This window comes from Gadus morhua, chromosome 2, assembly GCF_902167405.1.
Source record: "Gadus morhua chromosome 2, gadMor3.0, whole genome shotgun sequence".
In the NCBI taxonomy this organism is placed as follows: domain Eukaryota; kingdom Metazoa; phylum Chordata; class Actinopteri; order Gadiformes; family Gadidae; genus Gadus; species Gadus morhua.
This window is the reverse complement of record NC_044049.1, coordinates 9,396,201-9,421,059: the sequence shown is the minus strand read 5'-3', so window position 1 is coordinate 9,421,059 and position 24,859 is coordinate 9,396,201. Positions and strand designations below refer to the sequence as shown.

The window sequence follows — 24,859 nt, the reverse complement described above, 5'->3', positions numbered from 1 at the left end:
GAGGGAGAAGGAGGAGGAGGGAGAAGGAGGAGGAGGAGGTGGAGGAGTGGTGGAGGGAGGAGGAGGTAGAGGAGGACGAGGAGGTAGAGGGGGGGAGAGCAGGAGGGACAAGGAGGTGGTGGAGGAAGTGGAGGGAGGAGAAGGAGGAGGAGGAGAAGGAGGGATACAGTGGAGGGAGGTGGGAGGAGGAGGAGGAGGAAAAAGGAGGTGAGGGGAGGAGGTGAAGAAGAAGGAGGTGGAGGGAGGAGGTGGAGACAGAGATGGTGGAGGAGCAAGAGATGGTGGAGGAGCAAGAGATGGTGGGGGCATGGAGGAGAAGGAAGCATATGTTTGGGTTATGCAGAGAACAAAGGAAACACAGGGCAAGAATGATTATCTGTCGAACACTTGACACACACACACACACACACACACACACACACACACACACACACACACACACACACACACACACACACACAGACACACACACACACACACACACACACACACACACACACACACACACACACACACACACACACACACACAAACACACATTGATAAACATTGTATTCAAACTTGACTTCCCAGGGACACAGCGCCCCATTGACTTCATTTACCAGACAAAGAATGGAATTCCCTTGCTGACAACTCCAGTTGGCTTCAGGGGAACGCACCTGCCGCGATTCAGAATTAAACACAGCAAACACATCATAGATAGTAAGTCCTTCCCTCCATGCAGCATGATATGGAGTGTGAGCAATTTGTATAGATGTTTTACCAAGTGATTGTAAAAGGTCTATTATCTTTTACTGATTGATCGTAAAAGGTCTATTATAAGCCCCACTACTTACTTCTAACTAACCTCTTCTGTGAGAGAAGCAGTGTGCGAACTACACTGAAATGTAGAAGTGAGATGGCGCCATACAGGCACTTAAGTATAAAACATTTTCTAACCATACACTATTCTTTCAAAATATCTCATAAAAGTTGCGTGACTGTCTCTCTATTTCTTATACGTCTGATAAGTTTAATACAGGTCATCATTTCTAAAAGACCAATACTCCAATCAATACATTACATTATATATATAATAAAGTTCACATTCATTATCACTGATCATTATGTAGCTCCAGGGATTGATGGGATCGCACACGGCCGTATCTAAAATTAGAGAATTATTTTGGAGGACTTCGCTACCGCTCGGTATGAAAGATAGTGGAATCGATGTGCGGCGGCATCTGCACTCAGCATGTCTACATGAAGGACCGAAAAGTTTTTCCACTCCCACCACCACTTAGTATTCCACGCAGGTGGCAGCATCACACTTTCTGAAACTCGAAATGACTTACTGCCCCGCCGTCTCTTTGCAAATTCCGCGATCACTCTCAATTGTTCTCTGGTGTATAAAGTGTACTTTAAAAGGCTCATGACCTAGTGCGATTGAAACGCTGTAGACAGCCGAAAAAAAATATAAGAAGAATGTCATTAGAGAGTTAAAGCCTAGGCCCAATGTTTTAAAAGGATGAAACGCCATGGAATCGCATTGCAGCGAATGAAACAAAGGCCATCAACGAGTCGGACTGTTAAGAAAGACTGTATAGGGCGGGAACGATAAAAAATTATAAATGAAGGAGTTTGACATGCATTACAAAAGCAATGCGCAAGCGGGATTCACATCGCCATCACTCTCCACACGACAATCCCTGTAATAAACAAACCCATAAAAGTAATTATCGCTCTCCGTTCACTACTATATTGTCTCTCGTCTCCCCCCCCCCCCCCCCCCCCCCCCCCCCCCCCCCGAGGGAATCGGTCAAAAGTGGCACCAACACGTTGCTGGCCCCTATTTCTCTCCAGTGTGTTCGTGGTGGGAAGGTGCAGCTCAGATCACCACCTGGAGGTTTAAACGCAATTTTCCAGACCATCGACCGAGCATTGGCTTTTGCGTGCACTCTATTTAGGCAAGTGATTCTCCAATCTGCCAGCCATGTCCAAAGACTGCTGAGTCACACCCTGTCAGACTGAAGCAGGGGCACCAAAGAAACCTGTGACAACAAGGCAACCAGTGACAATGGATTTTACATACAGCGCAAGGTCGTTTCCTTTTTAAGACCTAATTTCCTTTTTTAAAGACAACATAAAAAAAAATTGCCCCTGCATGGATAGATATACAGTATATGTATATAAGCCATCAAAGAATGAACCTTGTGGGAGTGAATGCACTCAATGAATGAATCCAAGCAGAGACAATGGCATTGATTGACAGCTGCGTCTGCATCAGCATTCCCATTGACAAACTGCACAGGGCCAAGCCCAGAGCTGACTAACCCTGGGTGCTGGTTTTCCTTTCTGCACATTTAACGAAAGTGTGAGGAAAGAACTAACTGGGGGACAAACAGGCAGCATCTACAGTCTATTTTGTCCTTTTTGGTTTTTCCTGTTCTCCTTGTGAGTCATAACAGATGCATTTGCATTTCTGTTTATATTATATGAAAAAAATGTTAAAGTAAGGGCAAAGTAAACCGTAACAGCATTATCGCTGACTAAAGGATGGTTTCAACGTTCCGTAAAATAAGTCAAAAACCCGCCATCTTGTTACTTCTTGACCAAACATTTCAAAACAACCATTACTCTCCTTCCTATTATATTGGTGAAAGAGCACCAAGATGGCGGCTCTGAATGTTTGTTGCGACATCATGTGAAACCACTCACAATGTGTCCGGGGACGGGCCGACTTAAGTCGGCGGCGGCGGCGGAATGAGATTGGGTTCCACCGGCAGGAAGTGGAATCAATCATGGTAGCCCTCAGTGACAGCCGGGATGTTTCACAAGTCATCCTTTCTCTCTTCCCACCGCTGTTTGATTTATATGTGTAGCGACGAGAAATGGATGGAAACAGCCGACGATAAAAAGGCTGAGGGCTTGCGAGGGTGTGGATTCAAATCGTCTCTCTCTCTCAGAGAAGAAGAACCGTGATGAGGAGGAGGAAATTAATTGCGTATGACAAGATATACTGTAGGCTATGGGCCGACGCGCCGGCGATGTGTGTGTGTGGGGGGGGGGGGGGGGGGGACTGACGGATTTCCAAAATGACTGTTGGAAAAGCCAAACATGGACTATGAGAACTTTGGGAAAGTCGTTTTTGGGGGGGCAGGGTAAATGTCTTATGCGTTTGTGTGTGTTCTTGTCAGTATGGTTGTGTGTGTGTGTGTGTGTGTGTTTGTGTGTTTGTGTGTGGGTGTCAGTTGCACATGCATGTGTCTGTCTGTATGTCTGCCTGTCTATAGTTCTGCCCCTCCCTTTCTTAAATCTATTCATCCATCCGTTTCACTGTAAAGTGTCTGCAAATGCGTCTATCAAATGTTGACTTGTCCCTGCCTAACTAGGTCGTCTGAAAACCAGATGAATAATTTGGTGTCAAGAATTGTGCCACGGGCCTTATTGCTACTTTGGAAGTTTCCGAGATCTCATCGCTCCATCATAATGATCGACGCTCCACTTAGGTGCGGTGATTATCTTTAGTGTCTGAGCTAGCCTCTACCTCACGGGACAAGGCAGGACGGGCTGTCAGCGGTGAACCCATAGATCAACACTGAAATGGGCCAATCACCTGCGAGCGACAGAGCGTGGGAAAGAGGAGGTCGTATTCAAATGTTCCCCATGTTTCCCTTTCATGAAAAAGAAACCCTGGAGGAATCGTAGATCACGCTGAATTAGGTTGACTTAACATGATGACAGAGTCAAAAAGGGCAACAAAAAAACATCGAAGTCCCAAAGTCATAATCCTTACGACATATAAATAATAAATGCATTTGCCAGCAGATGGCAGTTTTCCCATTTCATTAGAAGCCATACCCTAGTCGTGTTCTGTGGGGTTGCGCATGCTCCTTATCTGCAACACTGCAAACAACTGTACATTATACAGATGAGATGATTTGTGCCAACATATTGCAGATATAGTAAAAATAATGCTGTTTTTTTCATATCTATTACTGTAGATACATTTGAATGACATTGATGCCTTTGAAAAAAAGTGGACAGCAGTTCAATTCAGTTTGAAACTGCAACACATAAAGTGTCCATCGCTTACAGCAAAAAGATCAACAGAGAGACAAAAGGAAAACATGAAAAAACAGATGGTACGCACTACGCACACAGATCCTTCTTTAAAGGTGAAAGGCTTGAGGTCTTAAAGAGCGTGTTGTGGGAGGTCCCGCTAAACACAGCGGAAGATAAACTTAAGCCATACACATCCCACCGCGTAAGCCTCAAAACCCTCGCTCTCATGCTGGCCCCACCCCCAAGCCACTAGAACCGCCTACGCCCTGTAAAAAAAAGAAGAAAAAAAACGGCGGCCGTAATTGAATTCATTCCAAGGCGTATTTCACTACTGGTGTTTTTTTGAGGCGGCAAACTCGGGAAGGGTCAATTGGAGGGAGGCTCCGTAAGGTTAATGGGATGTGGCGCAAGGGAGTCCAAGTGAGTTATCATGGTCAGAAATGAAGGAAGAAAAATGGAGGAAATCACACGCTCTTATATGGTCCCGGAGCGTCTTATCAGCATTGTTGGGGGGAATCATTAGAATGCCTGCGATGAACGGGCTGACAGCTGCCTGTCAAAAGGCACGGGCTGCTCGTCTTAACCGATTCTCATTTCCCCCGTGATTGCTTTTCTCTTTGCTAATTCCCCCGCGGTTTCACCCCCCCCCCCCCCCCCCCCCTTCCCTCTAGCCCCCACCACCCCCATTTTCTGCCTGTGTGACTTTCTATTAGCGAATAACAAGATATAGGGGAAGAAATACTAAAGACGACATGCATGCTTTGGGAAGAAAGTGATGGCTTCATTATGTGCGCATCTGTGTGACATTAATAACACGCATGTAGCACATATGTGTTCTCTAGACCTACAACATTTGAGGCCTACTATATTCCATTTACTATATCATGTGCTGTCCTACATCATAATACTAAACTTATTCTACTACAGTATGTACTTTATGTACTAGTAAAGACTATATAATACAATAAATGCTTTTACTTGTTATTTATACAGATACAATATGCAGATATTATATAAAGCATATGTTAGAAACGATATGCTCATTTATATATAAATATATATATATATATATACAATGCTATATGCACCATGCTATATTTTATCCAGAGACAGTTACATGCAAGCAGCATTCACATTGAGTTCACATTGGTCTTAAGCTCTATATTTAGCGTTCGGAGGAGATGATCAATCATGGTCATCACAATGTGCTTCCTTTGACATCTGTGACTAATAGGAGTGTTGTAGCTAAGTTGTCCTGTTGAAAAGTTTTCCTATGGTCCTTTCCAAAGGCCCTCAGTGCTGTGGGATGATTAAAATAACATGGAGCTAAGTGTCCGGTCATTACGCCGAACATGAGTATGATGAGGTCACTTGAGGAGGATTCCATTAAGTTTGAACGGTGTTTTGGATAATCTGATCTGCAGATAAATAATTGAATGCTAAAGGCAAGATTAGATGGCAGGCTCACAATGATCATTATGAGGTAAAAGGAGGTCATTAAGCTTTTTAAAAATGGATGATCTCCAAGCAGACCACTTGTGATTGATGTCATGCCTGTAAACGATGGCACTGTAAACCAGTGATTATTGTGTTAATTGATTTATCTATTGGTCAAATAAATAGTTAAAAGGGCTGAAAATTCATACCATTATAGATATGGTAGCTTTTCTGTTAGTGAGTATCGTTAAGGGTACAACCGGTTCCGTCGACAGCACTGCGGCATGAAGTGCAAGCGGCCACTTACTGCATCCACCCAAAGAAGACTGGACTACTAATGTCCAGCCTGTGAAGAAGTATTCAAAAGTGATGCTCTTTAGGGCTTCATCAAACCACCATCCCGCCCTCGCTGCCCTTGAGGATAAAAAAAATTCTGATTATTTTTTGACATCTTCTTCCTCTTCTTCTTCTTCTTCTTCTTCTTCTTCTTCTTCTTCTTCTTCTTCTTCTTCTTCTTCTTCTTCTTCTTCTCCTCCTTGTTCTTCTTCTTTGTCTAATTACCCTCTCATTGCAACCACTGCACGATTCCGCCCTTCATCAGTGGTACTGTATGAGTCACTGTTTCCGCATGTCTACAGGCAAAAAAGTAAAGACAAAAAAAGAGAAAGACGTGCAAAAAAACAAGAATAACAACTCTTCGTAATTGTTCCCTGCGACAGGTGTGCAATTCCATCTCATGGCCATCTATCTATCACGGTATTTTGTATGGTAGCTATACGTCTCCACTATTATGGACGGCACGGTGAGACTGTGAATTATGAACTATGATGGCGATTGATAGGAATATGAACTGTGGTTTTTGAGTAAAGATATTCAAAGCTTATATTTCAGTGGAAGTTTAGCCAAGATAAAACATCGATATGGATTATAGGGAACAATCTCTGAGATGGCTATGTACTGAGAACTTAATCAGAAAACTGATGTCACACGTGTCTGTTACAGTATAGGAAGACATGTGTGTCTCTATCAAAATAAGACATGGAAATACAGAAACCAATTCTCTAACAAAGCATTTGACATCTGAAGACGTCGGAAGAGGAAAATCCCATTTGTAGAAAGATCGATAACCTGGTTGTGAAATGGAAGCCGCTGAATTATTTTCCGAGCTCTACCCATCCTAAAAAATATTCTTGGTCAATTGGACCCTGGGAATATCTTCCGCAAAAAAAAATGCACTGTATATTCCAGAGTGGTTTATGCATGCAGACAGGTGAATGCATAATCCAGTGTTGTCAGGTTTACTGCTGTGTGTGAAATACAAAGCAGAAAATGTGTTTTTTTGTGTGTGTGAAAATATCCTCATAATGAGCAATGTGTGCCAATAGCAGAATGGCCACCGGTTGTATATTCTCATTTATGATACCATTTATCACAGCATATTCCTCAAAGTGGATGTGGCATCCAAGCCACCAAACATGGCACAATCCCCTATCACACAATCTGGGTTTAATTTTGGTTCCATTTTAGAGCAAGCCTTTCCTTTTTTCCTTCTTTTAAGCACTCGCACAAAATGGACCTCCAATCGAGGAAGCAAAGGACAAACCTTTCTACAGCTTTTTCCTTTTCCTTTTTTTCAGACAGGGAGATTTGTGAATAAAGCAAAAACCCCAGACTGAATGGAAAAGTGAGGGGGACAACTTTAAACCAGAAAACCGCAAAAAGAGAGAACAGTTTACCTCTCTGTGGAGAAAAAGAGGGCCACAACCCACAAGCACCCTCAAATCAATCAAAACCTCTATAATTACTTGCATTACTTTGAACATTGATTTATCATAATTACATATTTGACAGCATCATCAGAGAAAAAAAGATGATGAGATTGAAGCGTGTCCTAGGTATAGACTTCGATGACAGTTCTGACACTTGTCAGCAGTTAGGTTGTGTTCCCATGCAGTGGATGATCTGTATGGATGTACACAGCCGTGTAACGGTTTAATGCTCCACAGGACCGACTCCTATGGGACAAACAGGTCTCCTAGTGTTTAACCTGCAGGGAACATGCACCACCAAACCTCCTTACCCCTAAATGTACTAGTTTATACATTTTTGTTCAAAAAGAAGGTTGCAATAGTTTTCGAGGAACATTGTGGAATGGTTTTCTGTTATTTCTGGCAAATTGGGACAGTAATTGTCGTCTGAGTTTGCAGACACTTGTTGAAGAATTTATAAACATTTCATGTCGCAAGTAAAAAAAACAAACAGGAATGCAATTCCAACCACCCCCAGAAAGACACAAACACAAATATGAATTGTGATGGCTTGAAACCTGCATGAAAGTCATGAAAGCCTTCCCTGACACCAAGTTGAACCGAAAAAGCTGCATAAACATTCAGAGCCTGGGAATGTTCTCCCCCTTCACATGTCTTGTGTCACTTGACAGGTCTGCCAATGCTGCACTCAAGGTGTGCTGGAGGAGAAGGAGGAGGATTAACAATGCACTGGCTGCACTGATTCGCTGCTGATCCTCTTAAGGAGGGTGTTACTCATGCAACAGTTGCATTGACACAAGTAGTCTGCACTACACAAGCCCCTGGGCGTCTCTTTCACACCTACCCCTGGAGTGTGTGAAGAAGATCCCAGCATGGGAGGGCATCTCTGGCTTCCCCACGCCGGATGAAGGTTTTTTTATTGGTGATGGCGGTGGTGGTGGAGTTGGTGGTGGTGGTGGTGATGGCTCTCGTCTTTTGGAGCCCTAAGCAAAGAAAAAGTATAGATATAAGTGTCATTGATGAGAGAAACGATATTTATAGATGCTATTAGGCGAGAGACAAGGCACAGCAATGAAAGGGTTGGACGGAGAACGATGAAAGAGGCCTCTTCAATAGGTCATGCTTTTAGTATTTCTCGGTTTGTTTCAGCCCCGCTGATTAGTCTCATGGCGAAATGACCGGGATTAGTTTTTTTTTCTAGAATAGAAACCAGAAAATGAAATTATCTTTCTCGCACCATGGCAAAGTTAGTCCTTCTAATTAACCGAAGAACACAGTTTCTCTGTGTCACCGTAATGACTTCTTATGAGATGAATAAGAATTAGCCTCAGACACCGCCAGCCCCCCCTGAGGGATCGTGGGCAATGTTCAATTATTTTAATGAAAAGCTGATCTATTATGTTTCTCAGAACAGGTCAAATGGCACGTCACAGCGCCTAATCAAATTTAATCTATTCCCATGTGATTCTTCGTCCTTCTTCCTTAGTAGCCTATGTTTCATAAATGTTAAAGCATGCATGGAGGCGATGAGCACGCTTATGTGTGCTTCTTAAAGACCCATGTCGATCAATATTTATACTCAACGAACGCTTGCTAATATGTGGCAATTGATTTTAAATGCCTTCTCCCCAGTGAGCAGGGAAAGTGGTCTCTGAAGAGTATAGAAGAGGAGGAAAGCTATCATGGGCATCATGATAATGTAGTGAAACATCATAACTGTATGCACAAATACATCTTGAAATGAATAAGTATACATACACTGTATTTAATGCTATGGAGATCAAATGTATGAGCTTGTGACACTGCTGTCTGAGAAGTAGTCCACCAAGAGAGAACACTATTGAGAAAATAAATCAATGAGAATAATTATAAAAATGAACCGAGAGACTCACTATTCAAGACATAAATCAATGAGAATAAATGAAAATGTTAATGAAGAGAATCACTATTCAAGAAATAAATCAATGAGAATAAATGTTAACATGAACCAAGAGGAGAAAACCAATGAGAATATGGATGGAAAGAAAGAAAGGAAGAAGAAAAAGGATGAAAGAAAGAAAGAAAGTGTCAGGAGAAAGGAGGAGTCCTTGGGAGAGATATTTTAATTACTCCCGGTAATGGCTCCACTTAGCTGTCCAGTGACCCAGTGTGTGAATTCTATCAGGCTGCGTCTCTTGTCCTTGCCAGGTTCAAACCTACAGCTGCCCTACTGTCAGCACTGCTTCCGATGGAGCAGGGCCTTCGCCACACTCCCACAGAAACACATCACAGGCATCGTAAATATCCTCTCTTCATGAGGAACTCACAAGCTCCACGTCAAAGGCCAGTGCCCTGACCTGTTAACCACCGGTCATGTGGTTCCCGTTGAGACCTATAGCTCTCATTCTTCCATACCCTCGCTTCAATCTAAAGCTTTATTTGGATTTCGTTTTGTTCCAGACAAACACTGTCGGCCGCATGAATCAATACGTGGTCAAAGAGGTCGGGACTCATCCACAGCCAACCAGCGGAAGAGAATGAAAGATACTTCCTCCTCTCCCAAAAGACAAGAGTAAAAGGTTCCAACATGTGTGTGTGTGTGTGTGTGTGTGTGTGTGTGTGTGTGTGTGTGTGTGTGTGTGTGTGTGTGTGTGTGTGTGTGTGTGTGTGTGTGTGTGTGTGTGTGTGTGTGTGTGTGTGTGTGTGTGTGTGCGTGTGTGTGTGTGGGCGGGATGCTACGTGTGGGATGAGATCAGCTGTGGATGATATACCACACGTATTAGTGAATCCTACCGCATTGGCAGTGGTCCTATATACTCTACCGGGTGCGTTTATCGTTTCTTCAGAGGCTACTTAAAGCCCTGTGACTATAACTCATACTGGAAAAAAACAAACAAAGATGAACCCAGTCAATTGAGGGCTTGCTGGACATCTCTCCCTCATGACAATGGTTCAACTCAACTCATGCAACTTCTGCATTACCAGAGCAGCCACCATGCATCTGTGGGATACATTACCAATTTAGCAATGGTGCTATTTAATATAAAAGGCCCTATTTACCCCGCATGGCATCAAACACTGCCATCGTCACACGGCAATGTGACAGGATGACTTATTCAAGCACAGCTGGAAGCCAAGATTGCGTTGCCATGAAGTCATGAATGCTTTATGTGCGATGTGATGTAATATTATTACCCCAGATTTACGATGTAACATTATTGTTTAACTTAAAGGGGCCAATTTAAAGTGGCCCTGCTTTTTTTAACTTTTCTGCTGAGAACGCTAGATTGCGGTTAATTGCGTTGCTTCATTATTCACTAAGCCTTGATAGCCATGAGAGTCAGATAAGCCCTCTCAATGAAACTATAGCTATAAATACAAAGGCAGCACCGCCATTTTAAACTTCAACATTGATTTTTGGATTTTCAAAAAAAGTAAATCCCATTCTAATATTTTTTTGTAAAGGAGAAAACAGATATTTAGCCATTTTAATTGGTTTGGCTAATTACATCTAAGCTAACCTATATGATGTCCACAACAAGTGTCTGATGAAAGTGCAGTGTTAAGAATCTTCTGGAATGGCTCACAAAATAAGAGCTCACAGGACCCTGAGTCTCTGCTCATCATTTTGACCTTCAAATTATACTAAAAGTTTTTCACAATCAAGACAAACAACATTTATGCACAATCATGAGTCCAACATGAATCAAACAATACAGTGAAAAAATAAATGTGACTGCAATCAGCCTCTAAGTGTGCGCCTCTAAGTGCATCTAAGTGTGTTGGGACTTGGTTTTATACACCTTTTGTCTAAGTAGGCCTAATCTTGTTTGGTCAAGTTAAGGTTGTAAACACAAAAAGCAAAACAGATGAATATCAAATGCATCAAGGGAAATATTGCTTTATTTTTTATAAATCTTTGTAAATCTCATGAGAAAAAATTGATAAAGAAGGGCTGACCATGGCTTTCTCTTGTCTAGCCACAGCTCTGCTGTACTCATATCTGATGGCTTTGGGAAACCTTTTTCCACCATTCTGCAATTGCTACAATTGTCATCATACGCTCAACATTGATCACATGTTTGATTGATCAATATGTTTGTGTATGGTCGTTGACTTTAATGTGTTCACTCAATTAAAACACTTTTGCCAAAAGTGCACATATATTATTGTGGGAAGTGCATAAATAACAAACTGCATTGGCGTGTTTCGATTGAAAATAAATCCATGAAATGGATTCCAACTACGTATGACAATTTCTCTCCCGCCTCGTGGACTTTGACAGTACATGAAAACGGTATGCATGCATAGAAAAAAAAGTTTGCACCCATGCATATACACTTTAATAATCTTTTTTAATCAAGATATAATCTAGATCTACATTGATTTTAGAAGTCCCCATTTTAAATGTGATTTATTTATAAACACAGTGAATACTTAGTTCCAGCACTCCCGCCACTGGTGCACGATCCAAACTCTATTAATTACACTAAGTATGATAACAAGGAATTACCAAACAAAGATCGGGTAACTTAACTGAATGGCTGATGCATTTATGCATTTAGTTCAGCAGATAAAGCAAACTCTGCACAGAACTAAAGTGTGGATTTCCATGCACACTTCTTTAGAAATACCTACATGCTGGAACACATGTAGTCTTTTTCTAGTGTATTCCAGACTCACTCCTTGTGAATAAGTTGTTATGTAAACTCATTTTAATAGGTGGAGATAGCGTTGGAGTCATCTACTACGTGCTTTATAAATGTTTTGTGCAGGTGACATGGCTATTTCGCACCTAACTCTGAGATGCTTGCATCCAATGATGCTTACATTGTTTTCAGAAACACTAAAAGGATACCTACATGTAGGCTGCCTATGAGTGTGTGTGTGTGTGTGTGTGTGTGTGTGTGTGTGTGTGTGTGTGTGTGTGTGTGTGTGTGTGTGTGTGTGTGTGTGTGTGTGTGTGTGTGTGCTTAGTGGGTTGGGGGGCTCGTTCCCGGTACCTTTTGGCTGGGAGCCAAACACCCTGAACAACTTCTCTATCCTGCACCTGTTTGTTAGATTTATTTTCATCACAGCATAGCCTGAGAGCTCTAGTCTTCCCAGTGGACAAGAGGATGGTTTTACTTTCTACAAACTGTAAGCCAGACGAATACACAAACAATAACACACGCACACTTGCACGCACTCGCACGCACACACACACACACACACACACACACACACACACACACACACACACACACACACACACACACACACACGCAAAGACACACACATCCAAACACACACATACGCACACAAACACACACACCGACACACACACACTAACGCAAACACACAAACACACACATGCAAGCACACAGACACACACACACATGCACACACACACACACACACACACACACACACACACACACACACACACACACACACACACACACACACACACACACACACACACACACACACACACACACATTCACACACACAAACAGCAACAAAAACAACCCAATAAGCACATACGCACTTACACCTACCAACAAGCCCAGGATCATAAAATGTGCAACACTTTGAGGAAAAAAAGCTTTGTTGAAACAACAGAATGAGCTTGCTGATAGCCAAAGAGTATAAAGCATGTGTGCTTTCTCCTCTACTTATTCCTAATATCAACACTTTTTTTTCTTGACCGCCGCAGCAGTGATGATGTTTAATAATTCCTGTCTTGGGGAGAATGATCTTGTCCGTGCACCATAGGTACAGCAGCACACCACGAAAAACGCATTGCCCTGCAAGATTAATCTCGTCTTTCAGCCTTTACCGTTGCTTGGGTGACTTATACTAGCCATTACCTTTCATACCTCAGAACATTCATGCATTGAAAGAATATAAATTAAGCAAACAGATCCAGCAGGCATGAAACTGATTCAGCTTAATATACCGCAGTACACCGTTGCAATGTTGACTCAGAAGTGTTTCTCAGATGAAACATATATATGTTATAAACATATATATATATATATAATTATTTTTTTATGCGACACCAACATGACATAGGGCTGTAATTACGTCTGCTTTTATCTCCCAGCTTTCTGTTTCCTGCGGCTGATAAACTTATCTCAAACAGCACTGGGTTACCAAGGAGAGGCTTCTGCAAAAGCATCACTTAATTATCACCAGTAATAAATGTGCCAGCAAAAAGTTGTGTGGATAGATATGGCATATCTAGAGCAGTTGTGGCAGTTAATAATGTTCTTTCATTTGAATTTCAATACCTTTTCGTATCCATGGGTGTTACACAATAATAAATTAAACAAAACTAAAATGAATTTTATTCCTTTGCTGTTTAATGATGTGTGTTAGTGTGTGTGTGTGTGTGCGTGCGTGCGTGCGTGCGTGCGTGCGTGCGTGCGTGCGTGCGTGCGTGCGTGCGTGCGTGTGTGCGTGCGTGCGTGTGTGTGTGTGTGTGTATGTGCTGGGGGGTTATCTCTGTTATCTCTGTACATGGGATATCTTGACAATGTCACGTGGATCCATTATTTCAACATCTGCAAGCAGTGTACTTAACCTTTGACCCCCATAAATGGACAGGCTACCCACAACACGCACTCAACACGATAGTGCACAGTACCGTATGAACATGCCTGCTGGCCGCTGCCTTAGACAGAGCGTACACGTATGGGTGAATAACTCAGTGGGCTGTTAAGTGACAACACACTGGGTATTTTAGACATAGTGGTTGGTCTTTGCTGGTCTCCTCTCCTCGCATCCCAGAATAGTCAGAGCCACTATGGGATCCGAACCGAGGCGCAATGTGAAGACATATGGCCTTTGTACTAAACTATGCAACAAACCACTGCAACCACTCTATGGGATTCTTGTAAAGCAAGACATTCAAAGTGTTTTTTCTTTCTGAAAGGCAGTAAGGACTTTAGATATACAAAAGGGAGGATTTCTTGAGTAGCACCGTGGGTAATTTGTTATTATCCTGGTTATGTAGAGTAGAAGGCGGTCGCAGGCAATATAACAGGAGGCTTTTAGTAGATTTCCCTCCAGCTTGGGGCTGAGAAAGCCAAGCCATGGCACGAAGGCATAATTGACGCAGGCTCCTTTCACGGTGAAAAAGCATTTATTCTACAGCGTGTTGTTGTTTTTTTCCAAAATCCGACATTTTTGGATGGATTGCATTTTGTGCTCTCATACAGTAGAACACAATGGCGTTGTGCCATGGTTTTAACACATCAGCATATGAAAAAGTTGTATTGTTTTGTAATATATTTATTATTAAATATTTGAAACACACAAAAATGACCCATGCATAATGTGTTGAGTGAGTTTGCTGCTTTCGCATTATTACAAAGAAAACGACCTCAAAATTGCGTGGACTTGAGTGCAAGTCATAATGGAAACAGTCCATAACTGCATATTTTACTTTCCGTATCAGACGACTGATGAATTCATTTCATGCTTTCATTCTTCCTCGGTTGATCCTACAAGGTTGGCCTATTGTACGCTCAGGGCGGCCGCATTCGTCTCAATGAAGCGAGGCTCCGACTCAGACACTGTGTCAGAGCTCCGGGGGCGGATCTAAAGGAGTTATTTTAAGCATAAAGGACGAAAAAGTACGACCTACAACCGCTTTATCCGCAGCCTAACGGCTCTGAATCAGGCCAAGTAAGTAAAGTGGATTCTGAGTCCGATAAAGGCTTGCTGCTCCATCCCGCTACTGTGCCCCTCCTTTAATGCCTCATAGAAATGTGCAGTTATTGGCAAAGGTCTCAAAAATAAATAAATAAAAGAAAGTCCTCCACCACCGGATTGCTGAGGCATGCAAACCAATAGACATTCAACATCCCCCCCCCCCCCCGTCACCACCACCGACCTCCTCCCCCCGCCTGCCGCCCATTCTCCGCTTGGCACAGAGCCCATTAAAGTGTGTTCAATGGTCTGCGTCGTTGCTGACGTAACGCGCCGACGTCACCCGGCGTGAGGGATTGCGTGTCTGTAGCGGCTGTGTACCCTTCCTGTGGGTTATTGGTGTCGGCCATAGGGAACAACCTCTGCATAGGCAGCCCGGGGAGAACGAGGTACACCTAGCGTCCTGCTCCGTGACCAAAGGGGAGGGGGGGGGGGGGGGGGGGGGGGGGGGGGGGGGGGGGGGGGGGGTGTGGGAGAGTTGGGACGCCAGCCAAGCTGAGCGTAGGCAGAGTCGGGTGGAGCACTTGGCTGGCTTCAGGGAGCGACTCCCGCACTGCTCGACAGCACGAGAAAAGGAGGAAATGGACTGCCACCTTGACACGGCCACACGCACACGCACACGGTCACACGTACATGCACATACACACACACACACACACACACACACACACTTATGCGGCAAATATGAACACGTACGTGCACACCCACATGGTATCACACACACCTACGCACAAACAGACACACACATAGAAGTAGAAGTAGGAGACAAATAGGCACACACACAGAAGTATGCGACAAGTATGCACTGGCACATGCACACACACACATGGGATCAAACACAGAAACACACACACGCATGAAAGAATACACACATAGACGCAAAAGTAGCAGACTCATACGCACACACACACACACACACACACACACACACACACACACACACACACACACACACACACACACATGCATGCGCACGCACACTCTTTGACTTTGTTCCAGAGTTTAAGAAGGGGTGAAATTGACCAGCCATTCATTGATGGACCTCTAGAGAGAAAGTTTGGACGGTTTGCCTGTTAAACACTGGTTTAATGTGGAGGGTCGATTTCTACCACTGCTGGATTCATTCTCTCAGGTCCATAAATTCATTACACTTCAGGTTCTAAATATCAGGTGTTGCTGTTCCCTTGCGTCTGCCCTTTGAGCGAAGGGTAGGTAAAGATGTCCCAGTTAAGCATTCTACAGATAGCATACTCTCACAAAAGGAAACCTGGCAGAATTTATTCTGTCAAAGTGATCTCAACAAAAGGACATAACATCTCTTTGTTGCTTTCAGGAACTTTCCTGAACACCATTGTCCGTCATCAACATATTATTCAAGATGAAAGCCTGGCCAACCTAATGCACAGTGTTTGAAAGCGTTGCATCAATATGTATCTGTAAACCTGGACCTTATTTATTTCACCTGCATATATACCTCCATCTCATCTGACTTTCCTTGTGTTGTTGGGCAATCATTAACATAATCATGTTTGATCCTTTCAATGAATGGAATAATTCATAGAGCAAAATGAATAGACATCATCTATAATACAAAGGCTTGGACGTAACCCGAGGCTCAGGCATGTAAAGCCATTGTGATTGACAGTATGCATGACCAAGTCACTCAAGTTTCACTTTGCTATACAGAACTGAAAAAAAAAATATGATGCATTTATAAATAAAAAGTGCCCGCCTGCTCGACAAACAATATCGACAACAATATTATTTTCTTATTCTTTCTTATTTTCTTCTTATTCCTCTTTAACTATCACCCCGTTTCTTGGAGAATGTCCGCCTAAATGACATATCTCAACGTATCAGCTTATAACACACCACCTGTGATGTCCACAATCATGCAGCAGTATTTTTGGACTTGGTTACACCTTATTGTGCGGATATTCTACAAAATGTATATGCGCGCAACGTTCAAACTATAAACATGAACATAAATTGTAACAACAGTGTCCGCCCCCACGCCCTGTCCCCTACCACAATACGGTGGTGCTTAAAAGGTGCTTACACGGTCCTATATATCATACCACAGCAACCACATGTCTCAACCCAAGTCATTATTACAAATGCCCAGATGATTCAGCCATTAATACAACTGACCCAAGCCCTTTGAGCTCTACCGAAGCCCTTTTCATTTTCATCTTTCCTCCCCTTTTTATATTTCATTCAATCAGCACTTACCAAACAGAGAGACAAGGAGTTCCAAGTAGCTAAGTGTCTGCACTCAAGTCATCATTCATCCATCTCCATATTGATGGCTCCTGCCAGGGCTGATTCATGGGATGGCTTCAGGAAGAGGTGTGTGCGTGTGTGTGTGTGTTTGTGTGTGTGTGTGTGTGGGGCGGAGGGGTTACTAATGCATCGGTCGCTCTGACGGAGCTTCTACTGGGAGTTGGGCTGGAAGCCAACCAGTCACTGAAGGCCTTCAGCGTGTGATGTCTTCCTTATTCATATCAAAGGAGGGGGTTGGGGGTTTAACAGTTTATATGGAAAACCGACAATGTCTTACAATGTCGACTTAATAATGAGTCAATCGTTGTCTGAGGCTAGAAGAAATGAGATGGAAAGTGATGACGATGGGATTGGACCATCATTTGGTTTTATATATTTAGTGTGTTCCTAATATATTTTTGGTCGTCTACTCGAAAGGATTCAATAACATTTGAATACCCTGTTCACTGACAGTTTATTTGGCTTTTTAACTACATATCAAGCCAGGATGCTCAGATGCTATAAAAGTTGGAAACAAAGCATGGTTCAATGATGTTCCTCATTCAATACTGTTGTTCTGTATTTGACGATTTGTGGACATGGTTACAATTTCACGGAGACGTGGATGTACCCGCTGAAGGCAGAAGGGGAAGGGACTTGCTTGCGTACCGAAGCGATGCTAACCCGATGACTTTACAGTATTCTGCACATTGGCGGCCACAGCGATGCGCTATTGATCTCGGGCTGATCCGGCCAACAAAACATATTGACAAACCACACACATGCTTAAGGCTCTGCCAAGTGCTATACAAATTGCATAGTCTATATATATATATATTTCTATATATTTATCTATACATGCGAAAGTGTATAAACATCGGTCTTTGTAAGGTGTGTATACTATGCTAATGAGATTCCGTTGGCCTTGTTTAGAGAAGTAGCATAGAAGTAGCAAGTAGCTCTTGGTGGATCAAAGATGTATGGATTATTATTTGATTAGTTTGTCAGAGTGATGTCGCCTGTGTTCATTTCCGTTGCTCACTTACTGAACGGGCATCAGAGAGATGCATCAGGTTTTGTCGTGACCCAATCAAAGAGCACGATCAGGAACAGAGAAGCCATTCATTCAAGTTCTAGTCAAACTAGGGTCTTTAAGAAAGTAATCAGTTGCATTAACGTCAATTTTGGACACGCACTCTTTCAGATTGACTCAGTCTCATTTGTCTTACCTGGTGAGTCTTGCCTAAATTAACACTTCTTGAATGTAAATGCAACACACTCCACTTCAGTCAGCGTGGCGACATACACAAAGAAGGCAAACCTTTTGGCGTGTCGAGAAAAAAAAGAAGATTTCGCCAATGATGGACACGAAAACATAAAAACACATAAAAGATCAAAGTCGTAAGATCGATAAATACAAAGTGTAGGCTCCTCATCCAAAACCTGAAGAAACATAAACAAACAAGGCGGTGACCAGCAACTGAAGAGTTCAATACGGATTCTACGTGGTCTGCCCTGTAATTACTCCATGGCGTAAAATACATCAGAGAGCACTAGCTGTAGGGCTTTCTGCGCTGCCGGCTGCTCCGAGGGCATATAATAGTGTATCAGTAGCTATCTGCTAGGCTCGTCTCCCCACCGTATCATGTGTAATGGATTCAGAGGCCCCGGCTCACATGTAAACCCTTCCACGCCGCCACAGGGCGGGTATAAGAGCTCCATGTTACTCCAGGTGACATTAATAAAGTATAAACGCTGATACTAAACGAAGGCTTCGCCTCAACACGCCATTAATAAAGCTTATCTTTTCACCGCCTCATCTCTCCCTGACTCTCTCTCTCTCTACCTCTGAAACTCTCTCCCTCTCACACTCTTTCTCTACCAACAGCACACTGCGGCGAGCAAGCTGCCAGAGGCAAGTAAGTCTCTCTCTCTCTTTCTCGCTCTGTCTCTCTCTCTCTCTACCTCTCTACCTCTCTACCTCTCTCTCTCTCTCTCTCTCTCTCTCTCTCTCTCTCTCTCTCTCTCTCTCTCTCTCTCTCTCTCTCTCTCTCTCTCTCTCTCACGCTCTCTCTCTCTCCCTCTCACACATGCTTTTCTTCTTTCCGCTCATTCTATCTCTCGCGCCACTCGGCTCCGTCTGTCTTTGTCTTTCCTTCCTGTCCTCTTTCTTGCCTGTCCTAATTTCGGCGCTCATTCATTTGTGCGTTTCTCTCATGCAAAAGGTCTTTGGGTCGAGCCACGTTCTTCCATCAAGAGAAAGAAAGGAGAAAGAACATAAAATGTCCACATCTTCAACTAACATTAAAAAGAACATGCTTCGTTAAATGGACATTGTTCTTCGGGGATCGTTTGTTGGGAAGTTTGAGCGACTGGCTGTCTTGCTCCCATAGCTCCCGTACGCTGTGCTATACTCATTTCTCTACCCCACAGCTTTTCTTCACACTTCTAGTCTTTTGGAGCCCCCGCCCAGCCACCCATCCTCAGCCCCCACCCCCACCCGCCAATCTCCCACCCACCCACGCACCACACATTCACACCAACCTACACACACACACACATCTCACCCTTGTTCAAAGCCAGCGCCAACAAGGCCTTAAAATGCTTCCTTTATAAGGCTTCGGTGCGTTTGTGTGTTGTTGTTGATGTGTGTGTGTCCATGCACAATTCCAATGTTTTTCTTTCTCCTTCTTTTTTTTTGCTTTCATTATTTATGGAGTCTGAGAGCGGAGGCAGGGATTTTGTTCACTAAAGTGTAATGAGTAGGCTAGCGTTTTACGCCAGCCTTGCCCCATGTGCTTCTACCTGGCTGGGCAGCGGCCTTGCACTGAGAGATAGTGAGTGATAGAGGATGATAGAGAGAGGAAGAGAGAGAGAGAGAGAGAGAAAGAGAGAGAAGAGAGAGAGAGAGAGAGAGAGAGAGAGAGAGAGAGAGAGAGAGAGAGAGAGAGAGAGAGAGAGAGAAATATCCTGGATGGTGGATTGCTGCTCTTTTTATTGGCGGGAGGACAGGTTTTTTTCTAAATGCTTTAACCCCCTGAATAAAACACACAAACAAAAAAACATGCACAACCCCACCTTGAGAAAAAGCACACAAAATCATCATACCCCAACCAAGAGACGCACAGAAATATAAACCTGCAATAGAAATTGCACTACTTGCCATCCCCAAGGCACGTATCGTTGCAGGTTTATGCACAGTGCACGCCTAGGAGAAGATTAAGAAAGAAAGAAACCTGCCTCTCACTTTTATTTAAATTGCAGCTGTTAATGACTTCCCGGTGGCAGACTTGGATTCAGAGAGCTTTTATCCTTACAATGATGCATAGCGAATGAGAGGCCATTATTTAAGATGCTATTGTGGGAAGGGGCTGCCTTCCTGACTGAGACTGCTGGAAAGACTTACAAACGCTAATCACGGAATCAGAATGTAAAACAATCCCACACTCGCGAGGGTAATTACCTCCCTCCTATCTCCATCCATTGCTGCCTCGGAAGAACAAGCATGAGCTGATACCATTCCGAGTACAAAGTCATGGTGGTGCAGTATCCCGAATGTACGTAAGCATGTACATAGAGTCGTTCAGCAGGTGCTGTTATCCAAAGCGACTGACAAGTGTGAGGCTGAGAACAATGAATGCATGCATGCAAAGTTTAAGTAGCTACAAAAACGTCTACGTGGTGCACCAGCACGATTCTCCCAAACAGCTGTACAGAGTGCAAAGCAGCGTTCGGATTTCAGAAAATCTGGTTAGTGGAGGGTTTGGTCGGTGGGGTAACGATAGCGGTAGTCAATTACAGAGTTGTGAAGGGATGGAGGTGTATTCGCACGGATCAAGGTTACGTTTGACCGTTTAAAATGGAGGCCCCAGTGGAGGCACTAAATGTATTATTTTAATATATTCACCACTCATCTGAAAACAGGCGAGATGACTGAGGCAACCAAGCAGTTCCTTAGGTACTGTGGAGCGATCAGCTCCTAAGCAACCAAGTCCTTTAAGGGCCCCTAAAATCCCTCTGTCGTTTCTCTAATCAGCCGCGCTTTTACCTAATGGAGGGGTGACATTGATTTGTTATTATGGCAACAGTGGAGAGCTGAAGTCAACCTTATTTCTTAACAATAAATCCAACAGCATCCCAGCTACTGCTGGCAAACAAGACAGGAGGCACACTTTCTCAAATGGCTCACCTCCCGGATTTTCGTTTCCCTGGCATCCCACGTTCATCGAATGTGTCTGAAATGTATCAACCCAGATAATGATATTGTAGCGGCCGCGGCCGTGGACTCCGGTTTCGCAAAGGATTCTGGGGGTTCATTGGTCACTAGTCATCTGGACCTTTTGGGGCCCTCCTGGGTCCCTTTGTTGTTGGGAAACTAAGTGGGGTTCATGGGTTGGGGTTGGGGTTGGTTGTTGTAGGGGTGTAATTGTGTTGTTGTTCTGTTGTGTACATTGTTGTCGCCACCGTTGGTATGAGTGTTGTGTTGTTGGTTAGGTGCGCTGTGTTTCGTGTGACATGCTGGACATTAATAAAGGCGGTTCCGTTATTATGGGGTGTATGAGGCCTGGAACTGTTGTACTGCTTAACCTGCTCTCTCGTCTAATCCTTCTCGTGCTGCTCGGCACAATATGTAATAAGTAATTTCATTGACAAAGTTTTTGGTTAGTTAGTTATTTGTTCGGGATTTGTTACAGGGGTGTCACCAAAGGTGGCCTATTGTCTTCATGAAATGTGCAATAACTGCCGAGACATTTGGACAGCACCCCTTCAAGTGTGGTTTCGAGCGAGGTTTGAACCACTGCTGCGAAGCAGTCTCATGCAAACAAGTCCTTGTGTAATTATCTGTCTGTCATCTCCCTCCTTCTAATCATCAGCCTCATCAAACTGTCTTTATAAACTTCCAATTGATCGGAACAAACGGCAGCTACCTGAGACGGAGAGAGGGGCGGTGCGGCTCGGGGAGTGTGAACAGTCTGTCCGAGGAGGAAATTGTCAGGAGAACATTTTGTCTCTTTTCAAAGCTCCGAAATAGCAGGCGACTTTCACTTCAGCCCTGTCGGAAGACCAAAAAAAAAAACTACTAGAGAGCAAAACCCTGGCAACGCACTCGTCGCCGCGTGCGCCATGTGTGTTTCTGTGTGTGTGTGTGAAGTGTTAACAGGAAGACAGCGAGGGGGACTGTCCTGGAACCCTGGGGGGGGGGAGCTTTTCTTTCTTTCTTGCTGCATTTTTACACCGGGCGGACTATAGGCAGTTTGAAGACTGCAAGGACTGCCTGTCAGTGGGAGGTGTTTGACAGCTTACCAGCAGGAAGAAGGAGACGTCGAAGGAGCAGAAGAAGAAGCTCACATCTTGTCCGAGCAAACTGTGCCGTACCGCACGCTGCCTCCGCCTTCTCCTTCCTCCCCCCCCCCCGTCTCCCCTCCTGCCCTCCCTCCCTTGCTCCCTCCCTCCCCTCCTTCCCCCCTCCCTAACCCTCCCCATCTCCCTGCTCCCTCCCCTCCTCCCTCCCTTCCTCCACTCCTTCCTCCCCTCCTCCTCGCCTCCAGCGTCCCTCCCTCCCTCCCTCCCCCCCTCCCTCCCTCCCTCCCTCCCTCCCTCCTCTCCTCCCTTTGCAAAGACGTATTAGGAAGCAGGGGTGGAGTGGGTCGGGTCGAGGGGGACAGATGAAAGGCTGCAAATGATGGGTATAAATCACTGCGCTCTTCACGTGTGTCTTCGTCCTCCTCCTCCCTCTGTCAGTCTAATGTGTTGACGGTGCTCGGGTATGTGTGTGTCTGTTTGCACGAGTGTGTGTGTGTGCGTGTGTGTGTGTGTGTGTGGGGAGGAGGGGTCTGGGGGGAGAGTAAAGATGCCAGTCGCTCAGCGTTTCCCTGTCCTCCCTGCTGTGTACGTTTTGAGTTTTGATTGACATGTTCTCGAAATACGATACGGTGGGCCCAAATCTCTCTCTGGGCGCCAATGTGTGTTCTGCTGACAGCTTTTGTCGTAAGGATATGTTATGTGTTGTGTTGGGTCCGTGTCTGTCTTGGTATTATTCATCCTCTGCTGATGCACAAACAGGTGTTGAAACAGTAATGCTGTTATAAACTTAAAGAAGTGCTAATGTTACGAAGTGCATATAGTCAAGATCACCTGTGAAACCTCACCCGTAACCCAGCTGAACCCTAACCCCTACCATAATAAGGGCGTTTTTGTAATGCCTACATCCATTGCAAATTGCTTTGGATGAAAGTGCCAGCTTAACGACAAAATGTCTAACAACAATTAAATGATTGAGTGATTGAGTGAATGAAGGAATGAATGAGTGTGTCTGTCACTTTCTACCTGAGTGAGTGAATCTGTGAATTGGTGAGTGAGTGAATAAATAAAGAATGAGTGAATAAATGATTTAACTAATTCATGAATGAGAATTATCCTTAAAGAGCACGTTCAGATCCCAAGGGTGAATTAGCTTAAACACACTGATAACTACATGCTGTATTGATCCACTGACAGCCATGAATGAGTCCAATGCTAATGTGTAGCCTCCACGTGAGCAGTAGAACTAATACAGTGCAGCCTGCTATGATTCAAAGCACAAATCATTTGATCCCCTGCCCTTAGCCTTGAGGAGGCCCTCAACATGCATCATTTGATGGCCAAATCATGGAAATAAGGCAATTGATTAACAATTAGGTACATCAAAACACCGGCTGTCTAACAGTTTGATGCAGAAAAAATCCAACCAACAAGACTAAAGATTTTCGATATGTTTAATAGAATTATATATATATATATTTGAGCATATCATAAAGATCCCTGTTTTTTCCATAACGTATGTGTCAAACTTACATTTTATTTTCTAGTCATTCCCTGATGTGGATTGTGGTGGTTGCTGGTAGTACCCTAGGTTTAAACTTGTATTTGTATTTGTTAAACCGCCAGTAAATTCCGCTTCACAAGCAAATGCGATTCATCTTACTCCTATCTGGCTCTCCCAGAAGTTGCGACGGCAATAGCAAAGGCAGGCTTGAGTCAATCTCTCAGGAGCCACTCCCTGAGAAGTTAACCACCGTTAACTTTCACCCAAAGACCTCAAATCCTCATGTCGCCTAAGGGGAGGATGCTTCTAAAGCCACTATACGTCAAATTCTTCACCCTGCGGAGTGGATGTTTGTCAGCCATACATGAAACTTTAACTCCTTTGTTGTTTTTTTTGTTCAAATGCTTAAGATTGATAGGTAGGCCACGTAGAGCAAAAGTAAGTAACAACACAATGCATCATTTCGCAGGAGCAAGGTTGACAACTGCTTATAGAGCTCTTGATTGTGTTGCAACTCAGTGTGGGGCAGAAATCAATTAACACTACATGATTGTTCATTTCCAGAGGGGGCTGTGGGGGAGAGGGTGGGGCGAAATAATAATCATAAAAAAATGAACTAGCCTACATTGGACGGTATATGCACCAATGGCCGGTAATGGAGGCAATGATCGCATCCAAATGAAACCAATTAAAGAGCTGTAATTCGCCGACCCCACAAATCTACACACATGCATACACTGGTGCTCGGGGGAGGGGCAATATACCCATGAAAAAAAAAAAGAAAAGGGATCAGGGAGAGACACCGGAACGTTGCGGACCACCATCATCACCTCACGTATACGCTTTGCACCAAACTCATATCTGT

At 43.9% G+C, this 24,859-nt stretch overlaps 1 protein-coding gene across 1 annotated transcript in view; it reads right to left on the bottom strand.

Annotated features, from left to right (window-relative positions):
• Positions 1-24,859, bottom strand: part of elfn1a (extracellular leucine-rich repeat and fibronectin type III domain containing 1a) — a 55,801-nt gene that overhangs the window by 9,740 nt on the left and 21,202 nt on the right. The window contains exon 2 of the mRNA XM_030347920.1: positions 8,095-8,233. The gene's annotated coding sequence lies outside the window, so the exon portion shown is untranslated. The remainder of the gene's footprint in view (positions 1-8,094; positions 8,234-24,859) is intronic.